The following is a 16,034-nucleotide window of genomic DNA, read 5'->3' on the forward strand; positions in this document are numbered from 1 at the left end:
ATGGCAGGGGGTGGAACTGGATGAGCTTTAAGGTCCCTCCCAATACAAACTATACTGTGATTCCAAATCCAACAGGATCCAAGGGACGACAAGGCAGAGGGTGAGGAGCTTGGGCATCTCTGATGCCAGGCCAGTGCTCTGGGAAAGTGGGGAACCAAAAGCCAACCCTGTGACCTGCTGCTCACCCACCACAGGATCAGCTTTCCTTTCTTCAGCTGCTTTTCTTCATTCTGTTCTGCAGCACCCTGTGCTATGGAGTGACAGAAAGACGTAACAGCTTCTCCAAACACAGTTATCTTTAGAAATGGAACTGCAAAAGAAAATGACACCATGTAGACACTGTAAAAAGAAAGCCTTCACTACATTAAAAAAAAAACAACTTACATTCTTGATCAAGGAACAAACTGGTCTGAATAGTCACAATCACATTTTACAGCCATGTAACTCTTTTTATCTTTTTCTCTCCCAACATCTGAAGAAGATGAACATCTGATTCCTTTATGTGGGAATTGCTTAAACCAGCACTTGGAGAAAATATGCAGTTGAATATTGATCTGAAAAGATGGAGTGAGTTCAGCCATGAGTTAATGGTCCTGGATTTTGGACAGGGGCTGGCAGAGCTCAACCCCTCTCAGGACCAGCCCCAGCCTGGTTCCTGCCAGCCCTACAGCCCAAGGATCCTGCAGCTCCATTCTTTTCAGCAAAGGTTGGCTGCAGGAACACAGCACCATTTTATTTAATCATGGTTGGTGTTCTCATATCCACAGGAAAAAAATCCTGGGAGCAGAGTGTATTTTCATGATCACTGCATACAGAGTGGTATAAAATGTCTGCACCGCTTCTTTCCACTCCAGCCTGTGCCTTTGAAGTCATGGTAACAGCTTTTGGATCCCAATCCTCTGATGAGACTCCTTGATTTATTAGGTAAAACATCTGGAAAAAATGAGGACTTGTGGCAGTGTAAATCCTCCAGAAGGAGCAGAAAGAGGTTTCATCTGAGCAGCCCTCCTGTCAAAACGCAGGAAACCTGAGCCCTGGCCACTGGCTTGAGGGTGCTCCGAGGCTGGAAAGCTCCAGCCGGGCCGTTCCCCAGTGCCAGAAAGCAGCTGTGAGCAGAGCAATGTCCAGCAGCCAGCAGCCAGCTGGGTGCTGGGGCCACGCCAGGCCCTGGCATGGCTTGCAGACACTCGGGTGTCAGCAGCACTGCTGCCCTTGACAGCACCGGGGAGCCCCTGCTGTAAATCCCGGGAGCACTCTGGGATGGAAATACCTGCAAAGACCTGCCTGTCACCCACACAGGAACAAGCACCAACCAAACCCACTGCCCAGGCCCCTGCCGAGAGGGGCCTTGGGGTGACTTTTCCATCCCAATCGCAACAGGAATTATTTTCCGTAATTACAACAGGAATGTCGGAGAAGAAAATGGTTTGGAAGGATTGAAGCCCCGTGCAAGTAACAAACGAGGCAACATGCATTTTGTGAGGCAGATTTCTTCTGTTATTTGGAATCAGGCCTGAGGTAAGGGAAGAAAAGAGAGGAGAGAGGGAACAGCAGGAGCAGCTTGCTGTGCCAGGAGCTGGGCTCCCCCGTGCAATGCGTGTGAGAGCACACGCGTGTGTGCAGCCGGTATTTGGCACGTGGGTAAAGGTACAAATCACCCAGGTACTTGACTCAGAATTATTTACTCTCTGCCTTCTCCACACAACAACCCAGGTTCCAGCCCCGACACTCTGGGAAAAATCCCCCGAGAACACTCCTTTGCCAGTTATTTTCCCATCTAAGTCCCTCTTCCAGCAATTTGAATCACACAGTTCAAACACCAACCCTGATGCCAGTGGTGCTTTTTGGAGGGGGCGTAGGACTGGTGGAGGAGGGGGAGTTTGGGCAGTATTTTTTTAATCAGATAAATTATTGCTGGGAAACCAGCCACTTCTCTCCATTCAATTTATACTCTATGGGGAATCCATCTAATACCCCTGCTCAGAGTGTGAGGCAGGACCAGCGAGATGCTGTATCAAACCAGGGAGGGAGGCAAAAGATGGGATGGAGTGCAGGGAACGAGCAAACAAAGGGAGGAAAGGGCTCTGGAAAAGCCTGCAGAGAAGAGGGAAAGCCAAGGGATGTGCCTGCAGCTCCTTAAACAAGGGAGGAGGGGAGAAAATTGATTTCTCTGCTGGCAAATTGGAGCAGACTGTAGCATGGGCAGAGTGGGATGGGATGGGATGGGATGGGATGGGATGGGATGGGATGGGATGGGATGGGATGGGATGGGATGGGATGGGATGGGATGGGATGGCTCAGAAACCCAAGGAGCTTTTCACTTACAGGAGGTGGCACAGCTCCAGGCAGGATGGAGGATCCAATCAGGCTCTGGTTGAGTCTGTAAAATGAGTTTAGCGATTTGCCCCCGTTTCCCAGTGGAACTGGGAAGCTCCCAGTTCACCTCACCGCTCTATTTGGAAGTGGTGAACACTTTGCTGGCTGGCAGAGAGAAGCCAAGGCCTGGGAACAGAGACAGCCTGCAGCACCCAGGGCTCCAGCATGCTCGCAGGACAGCGTGTCTGGGAAGCCTGCCCTGCTGTCTGGGTGTTCCTCTCATCCCTGTTTGCACTCCCTGCTCACCTCAGGCTCTGCTGCAGCTCCACGGCCGTGGGACAGGCGTGTCCCTCACCCAAACAGGCACAGCTGGAGCTGGGCACTGCCAGCAGGGGCACAGGCAGGGAATGATTGTCCCCAGCCCACCGAGCGAGCTGGTGACCAAACCTGCCCGGAGCCTGCTGCCCCATGCAGGACTGGTTCCCTTTCATGTGCTAACACCAATTTAGTCCAGAGGCTTCCCAGTCCAGCACTTCCCAGTGACTATAAATGCACACAGAGTTTTTAAAGAATTACAGAGTAATGGCACCCGAATGGGTGTCGAGGTGCACTTTGCTGGCCTTTTATTCTTCTTTATAACAAAGAATTCAAAGCTTTAGTGGGAGAGTTGGCAGTAAGCTCAGGAGATGGGGAGACTTCTGAGGATGATTTCCCAGATTCTGGGAGTGACTACAGTACAAATAATGTTGGAAAAGAAAGGAATTGACTCAGCAGGAGGCAAAAGGGAACAAGTGGAAGAGTAACTCTGCTCTGGAAAGCCACGAGGAGAATACGACACAAAGCAGAAAAGAGAAATAAGGCCCAAAAAAAGAAATACAACATGTATTTCAGAGGGATTCCTTCTGACAGCCTGACTGTCCAAAAACTGCTGAGTGCCATTCTCAGGAAACTGGGCCTTACACGAAGTCCAGAGAATTTTGGCTCAAAACAACGAAGAGATGCTTTTACTCAGAGCTCATTCCCATCCTCCCCAATAGTCCGTGGGCTCTCTCCAGTCTCCCCTGGCTCAATCTAAGCAGTGTGAAAGTGTCGCTCCTGACATTACACCTTCCTTTCCCAGGCAAAATTAATGCTCAAAGCAACACTGATCTAAACACGTAATTAAACCCCCTCTAGCCCACCTACCTATTAAACTCATTTCCAGACGCCAATTAACCTCTGAGGTTATTACTGGGGATTACAGATCTCCCTAGAACTCCTTGTGCCAGGATCCAGGGAGCCCACTTGTTCTGCAAGTGTCAGGTCATGGGGATCACCTTAACCTTGGATCCTTGTCCAGCTACCACAGTCCTGGGAATAAAATTAATAACTTTCTGGCATTTTCTCCCTCTCAAAGAAATGGAGAAAGTGTTATCTCTTCCTCCTCATAATTTTTCCTTGTATTTTGAGTCCCCAGACATCTGTACTTTGTTAAAGCACTGCCCATTTCAGAGGCTTTTTCCAGGACTGGATGAATTCTGGTGATAGATATCCAAGCTGCTTTGTACATTTAGTAGTCCCTAAATGTCTGTTTTGGAATCTGTTCCAGATTCTAATCATTTTACATTAAAGTTTAGGGACTCAGTAAGCTCTCCCCTCCCAATCCCCAAGAAAAACAGAAACAACAGCCCTTTAACCCTAGATCAAGTACAAACCTCTCCAAAATCCCAGCCCGGAACCATCTTTCATCAGTCTCTGTTTTCTGTGACTCCTGGACTCCACAGGACGTGCAGAGTCTCCCTGTCCAAGGAAAGAACACCCATGACATGACTCAGGACTTTGACCAGGCTGCTCGTGGCCAGCAGATGCACATTAAGGGGCCATTTAAGCCTCTCCAACATTTCTGGAGCTCGCTGGGCGGTGGGAGTTTTAGGCTGCTCCATTGTTCCACCTTGGTTTTCATTCCTCATTTGACACCTGATGCCATGTGGTTTGTAGAAATCCCTCTGGGCTCAATAAACTACAGAACTGAGCCTCCTTATTCTGCTTTTTTCTTCCACTCGTGGGGATTCCGCTCTGGGTTTCTTTTTCTTCTGTCCAGCTGCACACTTTCAGGTAACTTTTGGGAATTTTGTATCAGTGAAGTTATTCCCAACTCTGCTGATTTTCAGAAGGAATTCAAGGGAAGGGAAGAATGGCAGGAAAACAGCAGAATACCTCTTTACAAACCAAGACTAGTGCAAAAGGACTGCTGGAAATCTTGTTTTCATCACCCACAAATTCCCTGATGCTGGAAAACGTCCCCCACTTTCCCATCTTCTCCCATTTGCTGCAAGTTCTGACAGGAACAGCTTCTGCTGGGAAGAGTTGACTGTGCCAGAAAGGGAGAGCTGCTGTTCCTACACCGCCCTCCCCTCCCCAGATCCCCACATTTCAGCCCAGAAAATGGAAATTGCTCAGTGTTTACCAACCCTCCTGCTCCTTCCCGCTCCGCCAGGACCTCTGTGCCTGAGCCAGGTCTCTGCTGTTTACAAGCCCATCTGCTGCTGTTGCTTTTCCTCACCTCAAGTTTGAATGCTCCATTCAGGATTTCGCTCACCATTGTGTTGGGAACTGCAAAGAGCAGCTGAAGATTTCAGGTGGGAAGTGAGCAGCAGGGAGAGAGGAACGTAAATCTGTTCTCATGTAAAAAGCCCTCAAAATAATTAAAAAAAAAAAAGAAAGAACCAGATGAAATAGGAAATTCCAAATGTTTTCAGCAGCATAGTCATTCCACTGAGAGTTTGTCTCATATTTTTGTGAGAATTTGAACATTTAGAACCAGAAGGGAAAAGGCACAAGTGTTCCAATGGCTGTTGCCCTGAAATTACCCTGGTCCCTCTGGTCTGTGCAGTTTAGTCTGTATAAGAGCTTCAAGCCTCCACTTTACCCAAACCTGTCAAAAGTGAGTGCTCTCCATGCAGTGTAACTCAAGGCTGCATCTCTCCAGGAGTAAAAGGGAGACCCTCGGGAGTCAGAGAGAGACTGGAAATGTCTGTGTCTGCCCAGAGGCCCCTCTGAGCAGCAGAGCTGCTGCCCTCCTGCCCGAGCCTGCACGAGGGGTTCTCTCTCCAGAGGCTGACAGATTCAAGCTCTCTCCTATCCTTCCCTTTGCCAGCAGGGAAGCACAGGGTGGAACAAGCCTGGGCAGATGCTCAGGCACCACCAGGCTCCTGCCAGGAGCAGGGGTGGGAAGCAGCCAGGCTGTGGCTCATGCTGTGCTCCTGGACATGGCGTGGCTGCAGTGGGAACCAGTGACCCTGCAGCTCTGCTGGGCCCCACTGCTGGGTCTGGGTTTTCTGCTCCCAGCTGCAGCCTCCCAGTTTATGTTGGTGCCTGGACTGGGAGAGAATTGTTTTCCTGGGCCCTTCTCAGAGTCAGTGAGAATCAGGAGAACACAAAGAGCTGAACTGCCCTGACCAGGAAACACCAGTGACTGAAGTGTCTTTGCTCCAGCCCTTCCTGGGCTTTACTCCTGGAGTTGTGAACTCAGCCAAGAACTGGCTAAAGGGAGCAGCATTTGGAACGGGCTCTGCTGTGCCCTGAGCTTTGGGAGGCCCAGCCTGTACAGACACACCTGTGGGAGAGCAGACATGGCAGGTTACAGAACAAATATCCATGGGAAGTTCACACAGTGGGTATGGACAGTGTGGAGCAGCAAGAACTGGGAAGTGGAGAGGATGGATTCTCAGGAAGGAAAAGCCCACCTGAGGTTCATTCTGACTGTCTTTCTGTGCCACTGGAGCACAGTGGATCAGCTGCACCGGTTCTCAGCCAGAAATCTGCCTGGAGTAGAGAGGAACACACTGTCCCACTTGGCAGCTGCCTGGCCCTGCCCTACCAGCTCAGCACAATGCACAGATCCCGTCCCAAGGCTGGAGGCTGTTGGGAAAGGAGCTTCCCAGGAGGGCAGGAGGCCCTCACTGTGGCCAGGGCAGCTGCTGGAACCCAGGATAACATTCCCTTCCGTCTGCAACGCCTATAGCCCTTCCCCAAAGGATGTGTGTGTTTGGATTATGTCTCTTTGAGGACTTCACCGTGCAGAGCAAGGTCTGAAGAGCCCAGAATTGCCCAGAGGTGCTGAGTGAGTGCTGGTTCAGCTTCCCCAACCCAGAGCACTCAGGGAAACTGCTGGATTTACAGACACACTCCCAATGGAGCCAGCAAGGCGCTGGGATGCCCTGGAAATGCAGTGCTGAGCAGGTGAGGGCAGAAAGACTGAAATTAGACTTTGCAAGACGTTCCTGCCTCGTTCACTCCCAGAAATGTCCTCTTTGAGCCAAACTGTTCCTGGGAATAGCTATGTCTGACACCAGGCAGTGCTGCAGCTCCAGGGCCTGGAGCAGGACCTCAGGAGCACACATGCTCTTCATTAATGCTAATCCAGGAGCAGGAACGATCCGAGAGCAGAACCTCGGAGGGGATTAAGTACACAGATACCGCCTCATGGAGCTGCGGCGCAGGGCGGGATCCAACCTGAGCGTCCTCCAAAATGCACTCAGATCTGGTTGCTCTGGTTTGGCCTCGACTCCAGCAGGATGGAAGGAGCTCAGGGAGACGGTGAGAGAGGGGAGAAGGGAGAAAGAAAAACAGTCTGCTCCCTGTGCTCCCCAAAAAGCAGCGTTTCACTGCTGGGGCTCTCAGCGTGCACTGCAAACTTGCCTCCCTTCCCTCACTCCCACTTACATTGTTCACTTTCCTGCAAATTGTTTCCACATTCTGTATAAATAACCCCGGTGCCAGCGAGGGGGAGGGGAGGCGCAGGGAAGGGGTGGGAGGAAATCCAATGGCTTTGTTACTTTGGAAAAAGAAGGTGGAGGATGGAGAGGAGCGGTTGGAGCTGGAGCCCTGGCAGACGGAGCAGAGAGTTGCCATCGAGCTTGCGTTCAGACCTGGAGGAAGAAGAGTAAACAAGGAGGAGATTATATATAATTATAGACAATCATGTTGCCAGGGATAAACAGGAATCAAAAGCACGGAGGCACTGGAGTCTGGCACATCCCCAAGCACGGAACAGAAGCCAGCCAGCGAGAGGCACTGCAGCAGGAACACACTTCCCTTTGGGCCTGCTTTCACTTAGCTCAGGGGCTGGGGGCTTTTTCCTCTCTTTTTGGCTGGAGGCATTCCCCCATAAAGAGAGGAGCCCATCCAATGGGGAACAGAAGCCAAACTGAAGTCAGCAGAATTCTTGTCTGTGACATTCAGCGATTACCCTGTGAGAAACATTTGGAAAAGATACAGCCCACAGAGGTCAGCAGGAATAACAACAACAGGAATTTCTGAACAAAAATGTTTTTAAAGGCACTCCAGAATCTGTGCCTGAGTGCCCTGTGGGCAACTCCGCTTTGGCACAGGGGGAGCTGCAGCTCAGGGTGGCACTCGGGTCCTGCTTGTGGCTCCCAAGGAGCCAGGGTTTGCTTAATGGGGAAATGGTGAACAAAGCCATGGAGAAAACCTGAAACAACAGCAGATGGGCCATGAGGGCTGTGCTGTGGGTTTTAAAAGGAGGACTTGGGGGAATTTAACAAAGAAAAAAGAAAAGGAGCCTCCTTCATTCCCTTGAAGGCCCTTGAGAGTCAGAGGGAAGGTGACAAACAAAGGACAGCAACCGCCGGTGGTGACAGGAGGAGATTGTTTAGCAAAGCAGTGTGAAGAGCTCTCTCCCAGGCACTGTTTTCAATCCAAATAGCTCACAGCCTGCTGAATTCTTAAGCCATTTTGCTGATCTCTCAGCTGTTCTTCATTGAGAACGCAGGCAGATACTTCAAAGCAAAAAAGCAGAGAGGAAAAATAAATATATATAAGAAACAACCAGACCTGTGTTTAGAATCTATGTAAGATCAGCAGAGGCAGGGAATGCTCACAGGTTTCTTCACCTCCCTTTTGGTACAGGTGTTCCAAGTGTCCTTTCTCCTAAGGAAAGAAAATGGATTTTTTAAAGGGAAATGACATTTACTCTCTGAGAACAGAGTCACAGTTTGGTGGATGATATTATCTGGAGATCTGGATGTAGGATTGCGTATTTTCTGTGCATTCATCATTATGGGCATCTTTCCTCTGGGATTTCTTCTGTTGATAAATCCTTCCCCAGAGGATGTGCCTCTGTGTGTGCACATGCAGGGGTGAATGAAAGATCTCTCTGCTGGCCATGTAGAAGCTGTTTGGGTATCACAGACAAGTGATAAAACAGGAGTCACGTTCCTCTCAAAACTGCTGGAAAGAGCTCAGAAAGAGCAGAGGGCATAGACTTGGAAAAGACAGTAAAGAGTTAAAAAAGGTATTTGGAGTCTAAGTCTTATCTACTCTAAATTTACATCGACTCTGTGAGGTAATATTTAAGCAATCTACTCCCATGCCAAGTTACAACAGCTCCTTCCAAATATCCCAGATCATGAACAGAACCAAGACTAAAAAAAAGATAAAACAACAATAGCAAAAATAGCCAAGTGTGTCCTTTCCCACGTGCCCCTGTGCAAAGTGGGGCACAAACAGTGCCAGGACTTGAGCCATATGGTGAGAGGGTAGGTCTGGACAGGCTACAGCCTCTGGACTTTCTCTTTCATTTGCACCTGACCAAGAACAGAGAAGGACACAGAGCTCTTGTCCCGATGTTCTGGCAAAACTGAAATGAGGTTACTGATCTCCTGCAAGCACAAATGAACATCAATCACCAAACACTCATCAAAGCACAGTCCCTTGGTGTTGTTAGACAGCAAGAATTAAGAGTTTATCAAGCTGGAAAGAGCAGAACCTCGAGGGAGAATGGATTTCATAAGCAAGCAGCAAATCCTTCTCCAGGCGCCTTGGTGCAACTTTGGCAGTGAGAAAATCAAAAGAGCTCCCACCTAGAGAGAAACACACAGGAGTATTCCCAGCAGGCATCTTAGGAAAAGCCCTTGGTGGGAGGAAGTGTCTTGCCTTGCCTCCTCCAGCTTTCCTGAAGCAAAGAGGGGGAAAAAAGACAGGGGGAAATGAAACAGAGAATGATATTTGCATTGCTGCTTATTTTTGCCCTGCAAAACAAATCTGTGTGTGCTGGAGGAATGGTTTGCACTGGCTTGTCAGAAAACCTCTGCAGCTGGGTCAGTCAGTGGGACACCCTGGCTTAGGACAGGCAGGAGGCAGCAAGAGCTGCCTGACACATCCCACAGAGGCACATCCCCAGAGCTCAGCCAGGGCCCAGGGCTGCAATGGAAGCTGCTGAAGGTTGGCAAGCTGAAACTCAGCTGCATCTCACCCTGCTAATCCCATTTTGGAGACTGGAACTTGGCCATGGGGAATGAAAATATGACTGAAGCATTTCTTTATTCCAAGTTTGCCTATCTGCCTTGGAGTCCCACCTCTGGAAAATTCAACTATAAAGGGACAGAGCAATTAGGGTTTTTCCCCAGGTCCTTGCTCATGGTACTGGAAATCCTTGTATTCCCAGCCCTAGGATACTGTTATGTCCTAAAGTGTCCAAGAGCACAGTGACTGCACAGAGATGGGGGATTTCTCTGAGGTCAGGGATCACAGGCTGAGGGAGACCAAGGGATGAGCTGCAGCATCACCCACTGCACCTTTAGTCACCAGTGACCTCTCCATGGCCCCACTTCCCTACCCAGGTGCTCAGGAGGCAGATGTTTAAACCTGCCATCCAGAAAATGTGTTTCCCTGTCACTGTTCATGTGCTGACACTCCTTATGCAGCCACTTTGGAAAGAAATATTCCTATTTTTATGAAAAAGGGCAGGGATGAGCTCAGCCCTCCAGGCCAGAGCTGCTGGGTGCAGGCAACTTCCAACACGTGCCTGTAATGAAGTAGAGAGATGCTCAGGGGAACCCAACATTTTGTTTAATGAAAAAAAGCCCTGCTTCAAGCTTCTGAAGGGTTATTATAAGCTGTGGCGAGATGAAACTCAAGACATAAGTCTCTTTGTATTTAATAATACATGGGATCGATTTTTTCCTGTGGAGAAACTTCAATGAACACCTTTTTTTTTTGTTTAAATCTTTTGTTGCAGGTATTGATTATTCATTGAAAATCTAAACCCCAAAGATGTGACCAAATGATTTCACAAAAAAGGCCTGATTTCTGCTCCAAAGCAGGCATTTCCAAGCAGTGACAACCCTTTTGCTGTACAGATATTGCGACGCTGATGATGAGTTTATAATTAGCCCATACAAATGTGTACACAAATGTACATGACTGCATTTTGGGGGAAACTACTCACCCCCTAAAGCAAAAATGCAGCTACAATACACACCAGGGAAACGCAGCAAGCATTCTGGTCTTAGCAGGTAATTAAAGCAGATTAGTAAAAGTCAATTTATTACCAAACTATCCCCAGAAAGGCTCCCACAAAGCCCCCTTGAAGAGCTGTGACATCCAAGCGATGTCTGCTGAAGAGGCACCAGTCCCTGGCTTTACTATAAATGACTTTGTCACACAGACAGTCCAGCAGGCAATGACTCAAACCGCTGTATTTCTATACCTGATGCAACACGAGGGTGCCATCCTTTTAAATATGTATTTATGCTTCTTTAACATCCCAGATCTCCTCCTGAACACCGGCTGACTGCGAGTCTGGTGGGATTTATTCTCCGAGCTGGAGGGGGGGGTGAAGCAGATTGAGATGCACATGAGACAGGAGGAGGCAGAGGGAGAGAAAGAAAGGAAAAAGATCAATTAACGACCTCATCCCGGGACAAAACAGCACAATTGGGGTCCCTAAAGTCCCCTCAAGTCGGTCGTGGGCGTAAGTGCTGGGCAGGGACGCAGTGCTCTGTGACAGAGCCCAGTTCCAGCGGCCGGGCACGAGTCTCCAGATCACAATAAGGCAGCTTGAAGGTGACAGATTTCATTGTTGAAGGTGATAAAATTCCACGTGGCGCGCTGCAAAACAAGGGCTGGAGCGGAGAGGGAGCAGCGCCGCAGGCAGCGCGGCGGGAGGGAGCGTCCTCCTGCTCTCCTGGCCTGGAAAATCCCGGGGAAGGGCCCGGTGCCGGCCCGGGGGACAGGTTTGCTCTTGCCTGACACAGGGCAGGGGAGGGACTGCCGCGGGTCAGGCCAACCTCGGCATTGCCGCCTGCGCCGTGGGAGCGCCGCCGCGCTGCCCCGGAGCCGCGTCTGCCGTGGGGCACCCGGGACCGCGGGGAAGGAAGGGAAAGGGAAAGGGAAAGGGAAAGGGAAAGGGAAAGGGAAAGGGAAAGGGAAAGGGAAAGGGAAAGGGAAAGGGAAAGGGAAAGGGAAAGGGAAAGGGAAAGGGAAAGGGAAAGGGAAAGGGAAAGGGAAAGGGAAAGGGAAAGGGGAAGGGGAAGGGAAAGGGGAAGGGAGGCAGGATCCTGCAGGATGCACACTGGCCACTGCACTTCTCCTGCCTGAGCTGCCCTCCCCTCATTCCCTCCCATCTCCTGTGGGGGTTACACCAGCACAGGTTTGTCATGAGCAAGGTGTCCCAACAGCTTCAGGCTTTGTTTTCCAAAATAACCCCCGATGCTGTTTCACAGCTAGAACACCTATCCAGCAAAAGCCTGACCTTTGCTGTCATTACCACGTGCCCACTTTGCTGCAGAGTCAAACTCTGTGCAAGGGCTGGGCAAGGACAGGTGCTGACTCCCTGTCACACAGAGGTGCAGCTCAGGCTGGACACTGCTCCAGCCAGGCTGCTTGAAATGCAGGAAGGACTCAGTGGCAGAGATGTGAAAACAACAGGAAAATCAAAGCCTGAGACTAAAGGAGCAATTAAACCAGCCTCAGAATATATTTGAGTCAAATCAATCCATACAAGAATTGCAGTCACGGTGTGCTGGTGCCCACACTTCTCCCTCCCTCCCTCCCTCTTCATTTCCCTCTCTCTCCCTCCCTCCCTCCCCTACCCAGGCTGACATCCAGCCTCACTGTCTGCTTCATCAGAATATGCACAAAGTGCAGTGACAACGCATCTCCTAAGATGCTTTATCAGTTTTTCAAAGTCCCAGTTCATCCTCCTCTTGTGGATCCATTTACATTTTGATGTATTTATTCCCCTCTCTCCAGGCAGGCCCCATGAGATTCAAGTATTTTATTTACAAAGACATTGGGGTTGCAGCTCCTAACAATTAAGTCAGCCAAGATGGAACTTTGCTGGTGCTCACAGATTGATGTGTGAACAGAGAAATTGGCCTTGTCAGCGATTTGGGAGCAGCTTGGGGGGGGCTGGCTCAACCCCATCTCTATAAACCACTCAATAGCTGCTGCAACTGGGAAAAATGAATTGGGGTGGTGGGAGGCACCAATGTGCAGAAAGGAGAGATAACAAGGCAACAGGAGGGATGAATAAAACCAGGAGGAGAAACTTTGCCAACAGGGCTCACCTCCAAAGGTTGGTGCTCCAGAATGGTTTGTACCCCCGGGAACTCGCAGGCTCCTGGGAGCTGCCCCTGCTGCATCTCCCCCATCCAGGCCAGGCACACAAGGCTCCAGCGTGTGTTCCTGTTGGATCCTGTGCCTCCCACCAGGTGAAATACATCCATCAGAGCACCTCAGGCTCCTTAAACACCGGAGCTGAAAAGTCACCTGCCTATTCAGGCCTGTATAAATCTGGTACACTATTGCCTCTCCCTGACAGCAACTTCATCCAGCGCCAGCATTCTTCCCAGCATCTCTGACATTTCAGAATTATATTTAGAGACCTGGATGGGAATTTAATTTTGAAGTTTTCCATGGCACCCTGTCATATAAATATTCCGCAGTGTCTGCCGTCGGGGGTGTCGGAGCGGAGCGAGCCCGTGCCGCTGCCTCTAATTAAACAGGCCCAAGGAAAGGCACTAAAGAGTGCTGGAACCATCTTAAAAGTCAGCACGTGTCTCCCTATTAATTCTCACCCTGATCTTTTGCATAGCGCTATCGCCAGGCTAATTAATCACCGGTGTGAGCTCGAGCATTAATTGGAACAATGAATCATTTTTTTTGTCTGTTCCTGGCCACTTCTAGCCTATAGGAATGCAGCTACTGCCATTACTTTAATAATTATTATAAATATAAAGCCAGCAGCACGCACTACATTTGGTAGGCATTAAAAAAGACGTGGTATTTGGCCTGGGGCATTAACAATCTGGTGCATGTTCAGGGGAGTGATGGATGCAGCTCGCTGACAGTCCGGAAATGTGCTCCCTGAATCACTTTAACTCAGGACACTTTATGGAGGTGCTGGGGAAAGCACAGGTTTCAGGGATCCAGTGTCTGGATCAACACGCTTCAGCAGGTCCTGGCCACTCATGGCTTTTTGGGACTTCCAGGGATGGAAACATCTCCATGAACTGGACGAGGGAGGAAAAGCTGCTGACAGGGCTGTTCCAAGAGATCGGATTATAAATGTATGGAATGACTCGGGTGCATCCTGCATCCTGCCCAGGAAAAGCACCTGCATGCACATTGCCCAGCTGGGATGTGGCACTGAGAGCTCAGGCACTGAGGTCAGAACTCACCTCCAGTGTCAGGCTGGCAGAAGCGCTCCAGGCTTCGGATGCTGGGAAACACAAAGCCACAAGGATGAGAACAGAACTTTTCAGGGAGGAAACAAAAGCTAAAATGTGAACAGCTATAAACCCCCAATTTGTCACCCAGAGGACAGCAAGTATTTCCTTTCCTTGCCAGCCTGGAGGCTGGGGAGAAGCAGAAGTGGCTGAAGGAGAGCTCAAGGTGAGGCCCGTTATTTACTGCTGCTGGTGAATAAGCAAACCCCCACATCATGTTTTCCTCCAGGACAGGAAAAGCTCTGGAGTGTTTAGCAGGCTGGGCAGTTGTTTTCCCCCCCTCCTGGGGTGTGTTTTACATGCTCTTCCAGCGAGACACAGTCCCACTATTAATTGTTCACACACATAAAACACATGGAATTCTCCTCCACCCCCACACTCAGACCCAGCAGACCAAGTGGGGGAGGGCTGGAAAGTCACCCACCGAGACAGAGGTGGGAGGAATAACGTAAAAAACATCCAAAAGGATTTGTGTTGGGGTTTTTTTAAGTGCAATATACTTCTCTGCACCGGTTTAAAAGCACAGGCTTGTCTGAACTTCCTAGGGAAGGTGGGAGCATGAGGCAGGAATTGGCAGGCTCCGATCTGGCTGCTTTTCCTTATTATGAGAAAATCCACTCTGGTCTTGTGCGAGGGTATGAATTCTTCATCTCATATTGTGTTTGCACAGAAGCGTGAAATACATCCCGAGCACTGCTGCCATCCCCAGAGCACAATGCAAGAACAACGAGGGCACTGAGAACGGGGCCGCTGCTCGCCCAGGGCTCGGGCTCTGCCCCGCACTCAGCACATCCATGGCACTGAAAAGGAGAGCCCGAGGCACGAATTTCCTCCCCAGTGCTCGGGGGCCCTGGGCTCTGGGCTGTCATCCCTGTGGGAAGCTCCCACCCTCCTTTCCATAAATGTTCCCCCCGTTGCCACTGAATCACCAAATAATCAGGAGATCCGTGGGAAGGGAATTAAAGAGTGGTTATCACGCTGCCGTGTTCTGCTCACTTTATTTGTTTTAAATGACCATGAAAGCAAAGGGGGGGAAAAGAAAACACACAAGTGGAAACTTAATTGAGTTGCTGAAATGTCTTCAAAGGAGCATTCTGGGCTGGATGGCGATGCCTTGGCTCCCACTGGTGGCATTTGCTCACATGAGTGGGCAGCTGATGAGGCAGTTTGGGACCTTTCTCTGAGTGCTCTGTGTCTTCTGCTGCAGGCTCGGAACAGAGGATGGGCACAGACACCCAGCTCTGGGGGCTTGGGGACACTGCATGTCCCAGAAAGGAGCAGGATGGGAGCAGGCTGCAGGTACCCAGTATTGCTTTGGGCTATAAGGGCCCGAGTCCTTGTTTCTTGAGAGGGTTTGCTGCTCCAGGGGGAATATGCATGTTGGGATACAGCTTTTCCCTCCTGGAGCAAAGACCATCTGCCCCAGCTCTGCTTCTGGGCAGGAGGAAGGGGGAACTCGCTCCACTCATCATGGGCACCAAAGTGCAGGCACAAGGTGACAAAACCAACTGAAGTCACAAAGTGGCCTTGGTTAGAGGCTGTCTCAGGATGGAGGTTTGGGAAGGGTTTCCAGAGGGGTTGCAGAGCCCATGGAAGATTTATGGGGCAGGAAAGCACATCAAAGAGCTGGTCCGGGACAGGAGCACGATCAGAGGGACAGGAACAGTGCCACAGGAAAAGAAGAAAACTTGCAATGGAAGTGGCCAGAAGAAAAGGACCCACATGGGGGGAGAAGACTCAGACAAAGAGGGAGGAACTGCCCTGACCAACTGGCTGGAGCTGGAATGTAGGAGAGGGGGCAAAGAAAAGCTAAGATGTGGAAAGGCAGGTCCCACAATCCAGCACAAACCTAGCCACCCACACCTGAGGGAGAAGACAGGGTGGAACCATGTGGGAAAAGGGGGCTCAAGAGATCCAGTGTGGGAGCCCAAGGATCTGACAGGGAACCTGCTGGACCTGCTGGAGCAGCCACACGCGGCTAATCTCCGAGTGGAACAGAACTTGCCTCTGGCTTGTTACACCCCATTTTATTATGAGTCCAATATGCACCCAAGTAAATAAAAATGTGGTCCTCTCTATTCAATCTTCTAATGGATCTTAAAATCTTCTAACATGCAGGAAACTCTATCAGATCCCTTGGAAAGGATCCCTGCATTCTCATGTCTGAGTTCCGAGTCCTGCAAATCCAAACAAAGGCAAATGGGA

The 16,034-nt window shown here is 50.1% G+C and overlaps 2 long non-coding RNA genes across 2 annotated transcripts in view; both read right to left on the reverse strand.

Annotated features, from left to right (window-relative positions):
• Window positions 1–195: 195 nt before the first annotated feature.
• LOC110483926 (uncharacterized) lies at window positions 196–4,658 on the reverse strand. Its single transcript, XR_002467654.3, has 3 exons — window positions 4,011–4,658; window positions 2,326–2,380; window positions 196–310 (listed from the first exon to the last, which is right to left on the reverse strand). It is a non-coding gene; the product is annotated as an uncharacterized LOC110483926 (long non-coding RNA).
• Window positions 4,659–5,425: 767 nt separating this feature from the next.
• LOC110483939 (uncharacterized) overlaps window positions 5,426–16,034 on the reverse strand; it is a 63,580-nt gene continuing 52,971 nt past the window's right edge. The window contains exons 5-6 of the long non-coding RNA XR_002467658.2: window positions 8,152–8,247; window positions 5,426–7,226 (exon numbers count right to left, since the gene is read on the reverse strand). This is a non-coding gene — a long non-coding RNA (uncharacterized LOC110483939). The remainder of the gene's footprint in view (window positions 7,227–8,151; window positions 8,248–16,034) is intronic.

Source organism: Lonchura striata, chromosome 11, assembly GCF_046129695.1.
Source record: "Lonchura striata isolate bLonStr1 chromosome 11, bLonStr1.mat, whole genome shotgun sequence".
Lineage (NCBI taxonomy): Eukaryota > Metazoa > Chordata > Aves > Passeriformes > Estrildidae > Lonchura > Lonchura striata.